The following is a 12,332-nucleotide window of genomic DNA, read 5'->3' as shown; positions in this document are numbered from 1 at the left end:
TTTCTCCAGTTCCAATCTTTCCACGGTTGGGTGACATAGGTCAGTACTCTCTCAGGACACTGAGCTGTGGCAGTGAGCTGACACGCCCATCAGCACTTGATTATAAGTAGAAATAGTGCTCTACAGTGTTCTGTGTAGTGAATGTATGATAGATAAACAGCAGAACCAAGTGCATTTTAGACTTTCAATTTATATTTTTAATACATAATAATGTATTAGACTATAATTCTAATTTAAACTTTATAATTTAAAGTTGAGGGACACTACATGTTCTCTTTTTTATTTGATAAGATGTTAAGTAGGGATGATTCAGGCTTGCTAAGGTGCTATTTTTCTTATGTATGTATGAAAAGATGAGTTTGTGAAGACAGAGCTCTGTTCCGTGGAACTAGCATTACCCAAGATTAACCTACCGGCAACAGTAAGCTGTAATAACAGGCAGGAAGCTTTATCCCTAGAAACACTTTGCAGAAGTACTGAAACCATAAAGGGACAGGGATGGGAGAAACTGGAGTCCAACGTGAGAACAGAGAGGCTATGCAAAAGTAGGAAGCCTCTTCTAGAGGGATATCACACTACTTATCAATAACTGTGGTTTTGACTTCTTCCCAACTAGTTTTGACTTCTTCTTCAGTTATGCCTCTCACTTCTTCTTTTTTTTTTTTAATGATATTGTTCTGGCAGTCTAGTGCAATTTTAAATAATTTTGATTGTGTTAAGCAGACTAAGCAGAAACTGTGTCTGTTTCAGCATTGCATATGTTGCTTCTTACCTATTGCAGTAGATGCTATTGAGATCAAAGGAGGCTTACTCTAGTGCTAAGAAACTAAAAAGTATCTTTCCAGTTTTAATTTAGAGGATGTATAATTCAATATTCAGTGTTATGATAAATATTATTTTGGGTTTTTTTTACCCCACTTAGACCATATAGTTCCCAAATAAAAGACACAAAATATTTATAATAAGCCTTAAAGCACCAGAGCTAGGCAGAAATCAACCATCTGTGCTATTTTGTCTATTTCCCTGTTGATAAACCAGATATATATGACTTGCCATGTTCTGCCTGGGCCATTATTGCTTACATTTATTACTTACATACATACTTACAACTCCAATTGGCCAGCCTTCATGGCCATATCCTCGTGATCCACCGACCCCATGTGACTTCTTCCCTCTTCCTCTATACTTTTGTCTCACACCCGAAGCCCCCAGAACCAAATCCTAGTCTACATCTCTTCTACCCAGCTACAGACTGTAGGCATCTTTATTAACCAAACATGGATAACTCAGGGAACAAGGTTTGTACAACAAAAGCTGGTATACATGAGAATTTCCTCATCTTGGAGCAACCAGATCTTGGGATAACAGAACTTGGTATTTAGCAGTACCAGACCAACCTACTACATTTCCTCATGTTTTGTATTAATAAAAATGCTCTTTCTCTCATAGAAATAAACAACATATGGTAAGAACAATTATGAAACAATTATAAAAATTATTAGGTAATAGTTACACTCAAAAAGTCCAGTCTATGTTTGACAATCTTTAGATAAAGTATTCTATCTTGGTAAGTTCATAGTTCTGTATCTAAATCATTTTCTATCATAACATGCATTACTAACCTAAAAACATTTTAGAGCTAAGTCATTTTTCTAGATCCTTTATAACTTAAGCTTAATTGTGAAACTGTGTCTGGTCTTCAGCCCCATCAGACACCTGAGAAGAAATAAATATTACCTGAGTATGCAGGAAGTTTAGGAAAGCAGCTTCCAAATATTATAGAAATGACAGAAACAGCTGACTGCATGGACAGTGCCCAATATTCTCGGTAACATTGGAGCATCTACTTTCAGCCTTTTGGCCCCGTATATCTGACGGACCTATTTGTGGAGCAGAAATTATTAAGAACTTGGTTACCCAGTCTTGGCAGAGTTCAGAAGTAACTTTGCCTGTGTTTCAGTTGGCCCATTTCATAAAGCATTCTGTTTGTAGAGGGAATTAGGGCATTTTCTTTGTTCAATGGCTAGCTTGCCATAATCAAAGCCATCTCCAATTGGAGGTCCTTCAATGTTCATCATCTTCTTTGACGTGGAATGGGATATTGCCAGACGACATGTCTCAATGTCAAAAAAAGGCCTTAAATTAATAAAAAATATTTTTCTTTAAATGCCATATTCCATGAGTCTCTGGGTTTTTTTAAGACAGTCTACCTATTCACAGCATTTCTGAACAAGCAAACATTGCTTGTTTCTAGTATTTATTATCTGTTCAACCCAGGATTCATATGTCAGACTAGTATCAGACATGACCATGAGTTTGACTGTCTGACCATTAACTTGCACTTCTGAACCATCATTAACAGTTTGCAATAGCACCTATTAAAAGGACTGGAATTAAACTTTGTATTTTCAAATGAGCCATATCAGCATAACATCTACATAAGCATTGAAATATACATACGTTTTGTCATAACAAAATTAACCTTGAATTTTATATCAATATACAAAGATTTCAGTATACCAATAAAAACCTTAAATTTGTATCAACACACAATAACCTATACCAATGTATCAAAAATAACCTTATTTCTGACTCAATATACAAAATTCTATACTAGTGTATTAAAATAATCTTATTTGAGAATACAATAGCTCTAGACTGAAGAATAGATTTAATAATCTACCCTTAATCCTACTATTTTATATAGTTCTCTCTCCCCCCCCCATTTTTTCTCAACCCCTTTCCCTTTATCTAAAAAAGAAAGGATAGAGAAATGGAAAGAAAAAATAGAAATCCCTGAGTCTAAGGTCCCAATTTCATTTCCTCTTGTCTAAGACCATAAATATTTGTAACCATTTTCTATTAAATGATGACAAATATCCAATATCCATTCAACAACTAAAAATCATCCATTGTATCTCTTGGGAGTGTGGCATAGTTTTCTTATAATTGCTTCTGGCTGATTATGGACATAAAATTCCTTTTTTGGGGGGACCCAAGAAAATTATAAAAATGTTTAGTCCTAAGAAAGCTAGCTGTAGCATTTGTTGTCTAGTTTCTGTGGGATGGAAAAGTGCAGGACTTAATCGAAGACCTGGTTGAATCAGCCTGCAAGGCTGGATGCAGCAAGGTCATACAGGGTGAGCAATCCCTCCTTGAAGCCATTTTGGAAGCAAGTCTCTCTAGAATGGCATTGAAGCAGTCTGAAGGAGGATCAGGTGTTCCACCGTTCTAAGGGTGGAACTTGTCAGTGCTGCCTCCTTGGTTGTCATTTTCTGTGAACATAATTGCTCAAAAGTAGTACATAGTTCTGTAACAACAATGTATGGGATGTGCAAGGGACATAGTTTAGCCAAAGATAATTTTTCACTTTCTATCTGAGCATATAAAAGACATCTGTCTTTCTTAAGTTAGTTTGGATTGTAACCAAAACTGTAATATAAATTTGTGTCTATGCCAACTGAAAGGATGACATGATAAGTTTTGTGGACTTTGTAGCCAAAGAATTATTGGCTATGAAAGCTGACGTTCTGGCTGGAGATGTATTCATAACCCAGTCAGTTTCAGAGTTGTTGTGATCGAGGGTTTTGTACTATAAAGTACCTGCTTGTTTGATCCTTTTTATTTTCTCCTTTTCTGTAGCCAAGATCTTCAGGAGGTCTCTTTCTATCAAAACTGCTCCTTTTTATTTTGGAGGGAATCTAACACATTCTTTCTTTTTCTGTTGACATAAACATAAAGCCTTTCTCCCAACATAACATATATTTTGTCCAGCGGTTTGAAGTCATTATAAATATACACTGATGTAATCTAGCAGCCTCATTTTTATCCAGGTCTACTCCATTTTTACCTCTTTCAAAAAGGATGTACAATGCCACTATTACCATTGAACATATAACCATTTTCATTTTGATAAATCAGAACAAGCTTGTATGGAGTCTAAATATCTTCCTCTACAATGATACATGTTTATTATTATTTATTGAGACAGGGCTTCTCTATGTAGCCTGGGCTGACTTGGATTTGCTCTGTAGATTAGGCTGGCTTCCGGCTCACAAGGAACCAATCTGTCTCTGTCTTTGTCTCCCAAGTATTCGGATCAAAATCATGAGTTTACTTATTTAGTATCTATCTATGTACCCTTAAACACATTTATATCAGTTTTTATTTCTTTTTCCCTTGTTTGGACATTACTATGTGGGTGTATTTGTCCTATTTTTTCTCTCTTAATTTAACATCCTTCTGCATATTCAACTTTATTTAAATTCCTCCCCATCTTAGTACCCAAACGTATCCTCAAACATATTGTATCTGCTTTGAGATTTTGGCCTGGGTTATGTATCATGCTCTAGGCTGAGCCATTATTAGTTTTCCACTGGGAGCTCCACATCTAGGGAGACTGTTTGCCTAAGCGTAGCACATGACAGCCTACTTCATGTTAGCTCTTAATAACTCTTGGTTGCGGGAGGCATGCAACCCGTTCCCTAAGCAGCAGATTTATCTCAGGGTTATTGACGGGGAAGTAGACAAAATGACACAGAGGGTTGATATCTGCCCGGCTTTAGTGCTTTAAGGCTTATCATAAATATAAAGTTTTTGTGTCTTTTATTTGGGGACTAAATAGTCTAAGTTGGGTAAAAAAAATAAGTAATATTTACTGCAACAATCAGATAAACAAGAAGATGGACAGGTGGGGTGGGTCACGGGTAGATGGAGAGATGCTTTGATTGGTCAATTAAAAGATATTATAAGGAACTGAGCAGGGTAGACTGGCAGATTGGACACTCAGAAAACAGAAGTGTAGACCTGAAGACAGTTTGCCAGCAGAATCCCCTAGACCTGAGGAGATCAAGCTGTTTCCTTTAAGACTGTTAACAGATTTAACGATGCCTATCTATCTACATGGTGAGGGAGGAATCTGCCTTACTCCATGTCTATTGATTTAAATGCTAATATGGTAAAAAGACTCCCATAGAGACATCTAGAATAATGTTCGACCGAATATATGGATGCCCTCAGATAGGTATGTTTATATATTCAATTAACTACCAAAAAGAAGGGCTTAGCATCAGAATCACTTGTGGGAGGCAGGGGTGGAGGGAACAAAATCGTTGGGGCTTGCTGGTGTCAGCAATGAAAAACCCTGTCTCAAGGGACTAAGGTCAAAGAGCAGGATATTAGATGTCATCTTCTCTTCTCCACATAAGCGCACATACACACATCTATACATCACATACAAGAAAAGCATTTGTAGCATGTCTAATGTTCTCTTATATTAATATATTTCATTCAGTGGTACAATTTTAAATATTATATTTTTCTCACTATTAACAATCCCTGTAGATTTCCAATCATGTGTGTACATGACAAGGTCTCATCTTGAACTTGGGAATTCCCCCTGCCTCAGTCTCCCACCTGCTGGGAGTACAGATGAGTGTCACCCAATCAAGTGGCAAATATTTTACAGGATGCAAAGTAAAGTCAGATATCGGAGCATGACAAGATCTTTCTGACAGCAATTTGGCAGAATGCTCTTTTAAAAAATATCTTTTGAAGTATCAGTTCTATTTTCTCCCTTACCATTCTTGAGAATAACTTTGTGAGTAAGCAAAAAGGCATGTGCCAGGATGCTCGTTATAGCATTGTAAGGAAATAAAGACCCGGAAATAGCCAAACCGTTACCAGGAGAGAAAAACACGCAACCAACAAAACATAAAAGACACACTGACAGCTGTCAAAATTGATGTCTGATCTACAAAAATACCCTGCTTACAATTCTATGACATGGATGGGTTAAGAGAACATTGACAAAGAAATCATTTACTTTAAAATCCCAAATTTTGGGGTTGGGGATTTAGCTCAGTGGTAGAGTGCTTGTCTTGCAAGCTCAAAGCCCTGGGTTTGGTCCTCAGCTCTGAAAAAAACAAACAAACAAACAAACAAACATAAAACCCAAAGCCAAAAAAAAAAACAATCCCAATTTTCAAATAATATTAGAATATAAATTCAGAAACAATTAAAATAAACCTGCCGTCCTAGTAATAACTGTTGCCTCTACATCAGTGGTTCAGAACCTCCCTAATGCTGTGACCATTTAATACAGTTCCTCATGTCATGGTGACCCCAACCATATAATTATCTCACTGCTACTTCACGACTGTAGTTATGTTACTGTTATGAATTTTATGTAAATCTCTGATATGCAAGATATCTGACATGTGACCTCTGCGAAAAGGGTCAAGACCCACAGGTTGAGAACCAGAGCTCTAGAGACATTGACATTTCTCTTGTATCTTGTTTTATAATAAAAGGATGCTGGTAAGTCATCATGAAATTCGAGTTTAATATTAAAAGTTATAAATTTACAAACTATTTTTTTAATTTCAATTATTAAATATGGGTCATGAGCCCTGATGTGGCGTTACCTACAGGCATTAAAAGGCTCATTAACCCAGAGATTATGCCACATTTTCAATTGAAATTCATATTAAAAAGTTAAATACTAGATATGTACCATATTAGTTTAGTCCCCAACCTGGAACATCTAATCTCTTGGCAGAAAATAACTGTATTTTGTGTGAAATCAGATACTGGCAGTTTGATAAAAATTTTCTCCTGCTTTGGATACTATAAATAGATACAAGGCCTAATTTTAACTCCCGTGATAGGAACTTGAAAAGCAAAGATATATTACTCTTTTCTAAAATGTTCGCTATGTTGCAAAGCAATCTCAAACATACCATGCACCATTCCTTACAAGGCACAAAATTAACCAAGGGAAAGCAAAGGCAATAAGACCATGATCTAATAAGCACAGTTCCAAGGAAAAAACTAACAAATGAGTGGATATATTTCTCTATAATGTCATTAAAGAAATTAAAGAGCCCTCTCGGGGACCGAAGACTGGAAATTATTTTTTGATGCTTTTATTACACTGATCAATAACACATGTGCCTCTTATGAGATAGACCCTTGCTTTAGAGAGACAATACAGCAGCCATGATAATAAAATGACTTTATGTCTTCTTTGATTCTTACACATGAGTTTAAGTTACTTTCGTTTGGGTGGTGGAAAGGAAAACAATTTTTCAAACAGCCATCTTCATCAGTGAGGGTACCTCTTAGAAGCCAGCCGGCTAGATTCTGGGCCTATTGTCAAGAACACAGGTCTAAGAGGAAGGAAGTTTCTCCTAATCAGGATGTGGTTTCCTTGGTATTTTTATGGTGCTGATGTGTATCTCTTCCTTCTCCCCTCCACTTCCTCCATCCCATCCAGTTCTGAGTGTGGGATTTCTTTTATAACTGCTCTTTCTACACATTATCATTCTAGCTCTGAAATCTGCTGGCTTTGGGTCCTGCTGCCTTTTGAGTGTGGCAGAGATTTAAACCCATGCAGGTTTAATGTCCTCCTGTTACTCATAATTCATACTTTATATGTTTTTATGAAATTAATAATGCCCTTGAAATTCATAATGGTCTTGTTATTAAATCTACATTTTGTGATGCCCAGTGGAGCAGGAGAGAATGCGTTTGAGCAAAGAGACTGTACAAAGCTAAGACTCTTTCATTCCTTGCCCACCTTGTTCACAAGTAGCATTCGAGTGCACCATGGGTATCCAACTCTGTGTTCTGTGGCACATGTGAGTGTTCAAGGTGAGTGAGCATGGTTTGTGGCAGACAGAAAAAGAGAGGTACCAGAAGCCTGGAAACTCCTGCTTTGCTCTAACTAGAACTTGCTTCTACTCACGTAGAAGACAGTGGTATTCTAACAAGAATGACCAAGGTCCTTCAGTGCCTAGATTATTTCCTGTATTAGTTAACTACCTAAGCTGAAATAGTAACCAGACAAGACACCTCAGCTCCTTTTCCTTACATCTTTCCTTAGCAAACAGCCAGAGAGAGACAGCATTAGCAGAATGTGCACACAAGAAGACTGGAAGCGAGAGGAGCCTGCCTATCTGCTGCTCTGGTAAGAATGAAATGGGCACATTTATAGGACTCTGAAATATGAATTATAGGATGCCAGTGATTCTGCATTAAATGCTCCTAATTATGTTTTCAAAGCTGACATATGCATAAAAGTGGATGGCAAATTTTATACAAATAATGGAAATTTTAAATTACTCTTTACTTATTACCAAACAGCCAATCAAAACACCAGGACAGGCTGAGAGGCTAAGAAAGGAAAACAAAGCTCTGTATTTTAGTCCCACAAGTGACACACTTTTCTATCTTTTCAAAGTGTGGACCCCAGACACCTAGTCTACTTTGTACCAGACTGTGCAAATTACATCACTAGCTCTGGCGTTTCTTAACTCCTGCTCTGTCCTATATGACTGCCAGTTCTATATGACTGACTGTAGCTACTGCTAACATAGAACATGTGTGTGATTTCTCCTGAATGTCAGCTGCCTGGGGGTGATGGTGGGGAGCGTTATATTAGGCACAGTGATTCTCAACATGTTCCAGTAGCATTAATATCACAATGGTTCTGATTAAAACCATAAATCTGTGGGTCCCATCTTAAGTCTCTGGGAGTGTGAGTCAGCAGTGTTTGGTCAGATCTTCAAGGGGTTCAGATGTGTGTTACAGTTGGGGGTGGGGAGCTCTTGAAGCAGCTACACTGGTATTTAAATCCTAGGTGGGCCACTTACCATCTATCTCTTTGACACTGAGAAAAACACTATTCCCTAGAAACAAGCTGAGACTGAAACAAAGGAGGGAGACTGTCATACCTGCAAATACCCTCTGAAGGAAGCTGGTCTTTTGATCTGTTCTCTGCCTCCTGTTGCTGTTAAAGAATAGGGTGACCGAGCCTCTAAGTGCACTGGGAGGATTCTGCAGATAGTGAGACAGGACCAGAGGTCAGCACGTAGTCATTCATGGGTTGATGTGGCTCAAAGGTGCTGAATGAGTGAGGAAAGAACCCCAATCTCTGACAGAGCCAGGAGGAAACCCATCATTTCCCAGCCCTGTTTGAACTGTAGCTTTGAAGAGAGCAAACAAACAGCAAAGCCTTTGGGGTCAACCTCCATTTCTTGAGGTCTGTTATTTCTATGCCACTGGAGCACAGGAGAAACCAGACTGTAGTTTTAGGTATGGTGGGTTCTATCTTCCTTTGATAAGCCTGAGGAACTCATCAAGCATGCAATTTAATCAAATGATGGAAACCAGGATGTAAAGGGAAAGGCAGAAAGGGATTTTTGTGGCTTTATGCAACTTATTTGTTATTTTTAATTTGGTTACTCGATCGATAATGCCAAAGCAAACCACTAGATTTAGTAATTTAAAAGTGTCGTAGTATAAAAATGAAAATGTTAATGTCTATATTGTCATTTCATAATAATCAAACAAAATGTAAATCCAACGAATTATATATACTCGTTAAAAATATATAAGCTCTACATTAAGAAGGCAAATTGCTGGAAGTATGACGACGGGACACATATCATGACTCTACTTATAAGTTACTTATTAGTAATAAGATGAAGAAAACCCAATAGCAAAAACTTTGTACAAAGTTTTACCAGAACTCTAGAAAGCTGCAAATTGAATATTCAAGAAACGTTCACATGACTCCAACCAACAAACACGCAGACCCATGTCACAGCTCGTGTCTGCTTTGGTACAAAGTTTTCCAGCTGTTGATGAGTGGTTCGCACTGGAGAGGAGGAATGAAGACTGAGGAGCCATGAACTGACACCCAGTATTTTCTTCCAACTTCTCTTTCTCAAGTCCTGCATCCTGTGCTTTATTAACTTTGCAGGGTAGCACTTGGGAAACTCCCTTGCCACCATTTGCTTTCTGTGTCTGGGACACTGGCCATAGACTAGTTTCATGGCCAGCAAAGCCAGTGACTCCTTGGATTGGGGATGGGCCAGTCTAATCCAGAGTTAGCAGCATCAATTTCAGTTCTGGCATGTTTATGTTCTGCTTCCCAGAAAGTCTTTGAACTAGAGTAAGAAATATTCTTTCCTATAGGGGCTTGCCCGTATTGACTGTCTTTTTCATCCTCCTCTGGAGGGTTATAGAGGAGTGGAAAAATGCTTTCTAAATGAGTATAGTTTTATTGGATTTGAAATTTTAATGTCATGAATAACTCTAGGTATGTCTCAAGTCGTAAAAAGATTCAGAACTTGGTTTTTTTTTTCCTCCCAGTGTTAATCCCATAGAAAATCCATGTATTTTCATACTTAAAGGGAATGTTGTGAAATTATTTCTGTCAATAATAAAAGATCATAGTATTGTGTGCACTTACTAGTGTCAAGCACACCCAACATTTTTTTTTATAAAGTTACCATCCATTTCAGAGTCAGTTTATGAAGATGTAGGTGCAACACAAATCATGAGGAGAGTATTTTTTTCTTCCCAGTACACAGAGCCCTTCTGCTGTGTGGACACAAGGAAAATTGATGGCAGTGGGAAGATCTACCCTTTGCACATTCAAAACCAAGAAAACATCAAGGTTCCTATCCACCGTAGACCCATGACGAATGGCCGTGCACACTCCCACCCAGACTGTTTCAGACACTGAGAAACCTTCACGAGTCAACACCATTAAAGCCATGCCAGGAGCCTTTGGGGTGCTGATCTTCTGTTCATGGTGTAAACCTCAGCAGTTCAGTTCAGCTCAGCTCAGCTCATGCCCGGAAAATTATGTACATGAAGTTCATAGGCCATTTGAGTCTACGCAGAGACTAAGAAGGTAGGGGTGGCATTCTATAAGATTCTCCACACAGGATCTGCATGTATCTGTTCCTTTGACCCAAAAGCAAATGTTAAGCTTCACATGAAGAAAATAATTCAGTTTCTTGATTTCATTTTCCTGCTCAGATCCTACAAGCACCAAGGCCTGAGCATGCTAGCCCAAGACTCAGTTTCTAGTAGATTCTGGCCAATGGGGAGTAGTCGAGCAGGTCCACGTTTGAGAAAGCCAGGTCATCCTGCAGAATCTCTGCTGGACCAAGAGGCCAGAGGCTTTGTTTTTAGCAGATCAAATAAAAAAACACATGGGGAGAGAAAGTTCAGGACTGAGGGGCCTGGTAATTCTCCATGACTTGTTTTCCTGAGAGGCCGGAACCCATGCACAGCTGTACACCTGCCTCCCTGGAGCTATGACACGCTTTCTGACTTTATGTCTTTGTAGATGTCTCTTTCTAGGTTGAACTGATAAGGATTTGTACATCTAAAACCATAGTATAAAGTGAAATGGGAAGAAAAAAATGGAACCCATATGCAATTTAATTCAATAAACATTTGAGTATCTTTTTATGTCAGGCATTGTATCAAAACATGGGATATAGAGATGAATAAAATAAAAACTCAAGTATAAAAGGAGCTCCTCCTTGTAGTAGAGGAAATATTTACATAACAACTATTGGAAGAATAGGGGAAGGGCCAAACTTTAAAAAGGGGTTAGGATGTTAGTCATCTAGACAGAAGAAATAATAGGGACAAAGGTACTAGGGAAGGAAAACCCTGCTAGTGTTCAGGAAACAGTGCATTTCGGTAGCAACAAAGGTGCCCATGTAGTTTGAGCAGACAATAAAGGAGCAGGAACAAGGTTGGCAAGTGGAGAGGAACTTGGCCTCAAAGCGTACCATCTGCCAGGCTAAGGGAAGAAGGCCATCATGAGATTCCAAGCAAGGGAGTGAAGTAATAGCTGTTCTAGAAAGTTCACTTGTGTGACTGTGCAAGGGTAGGTACATGTCAGGGGAAAATGTTAAAGACACAGAAAGGAAGGAGGAGATGCATCGTCAGGAGATGCTTAAGGGAAGATACACTGAGAAAAGCTGTGTTTTTATTTCTTAAGATAAAGGAGATTTGGGGCTGGAGAGATGGTTCCATGGTTAAGAGCACTGACTGTACTCGCAGAGGTTCTGAGTTCAATCCCAGCAACCACATGGTGGCTCACAACCATCTGTAATGGGATCTGATGCCCTCTTCTGGTGTGTCTGAAGACAGCTACAGTGTGCTTATATACATAAAATAAATAAATAAATCTTTAAAATTTTTTGGAAAAAAAAAGGTTGAGGAGATTTGAGTCTGTTGATGATGGAGATCAGTTGCTGAGATGGCCAATGATGATTGTCTACTTGATTGGAATAGGGACACCTAGACGATAAGTAAAGCATTCTTAAGTAAAGGGTGTTTCTAGAAGGGTCTTCCCAGAGGCAATTAACTAAAGGGTAACACATTCCCTGAATGTGGGCAGCAGCATCCCATAGGCTGAGGACTCAGATAAAATATAAAGAATAAACAGAGGGAGCACATGTACACTAGTATGCTTTCCCCATCCCCGGTTGAGGTGAGTGGATTCACTCCAGATCCTG

The 12,332-nt window shown here is 38.5% G+C and overlaps 1 long non-coding RNA gene across 1 annotated transcript in view; it reads left to right on the top strand.

The window, feature by feature from the left end:
- LOC120098083 (uncharacterized) overlaps positions 1-12,018 on the top strand; it is a 109,364-nt gene extending 97,346 nt beyond the window's left edge. The window contains exons 5-6 of the long non-coding RNA XR_015653142.1: positions 7,886-7,969; positions 10,373-12,018. This is a non-coding gene — a long non-coding RNA (uncharacterized LOC120098083). The remainder of the gene's footprint in view (positions 1-7,885; positions 7,970-10,372) is intronic.
- Positions 12,019-12,332: the final 314 nt, after the last annotated feature.

This window comes from Rattus norvegicus, chromosome 1, assembly GCF_021556685.1.
Source record: "Rattus norvegicus strain SHRSP/BbbUtx chromosome 1, alternate assembly SHRSP_T2T, whole genome shotgun sequence".
NCBI classification, from domain to species: domain Eukaryota; kingdom Metazoa; phylum Chordata; class Mammalia; order Rodentia; family Muridae; genus Rattus; species Rattus norvegicus.
The sequence above is the reverse complement of the archived record's forward strand: the minus strand, read 5'-3'. Positions and strand labels throughout refer to the sequence as shown.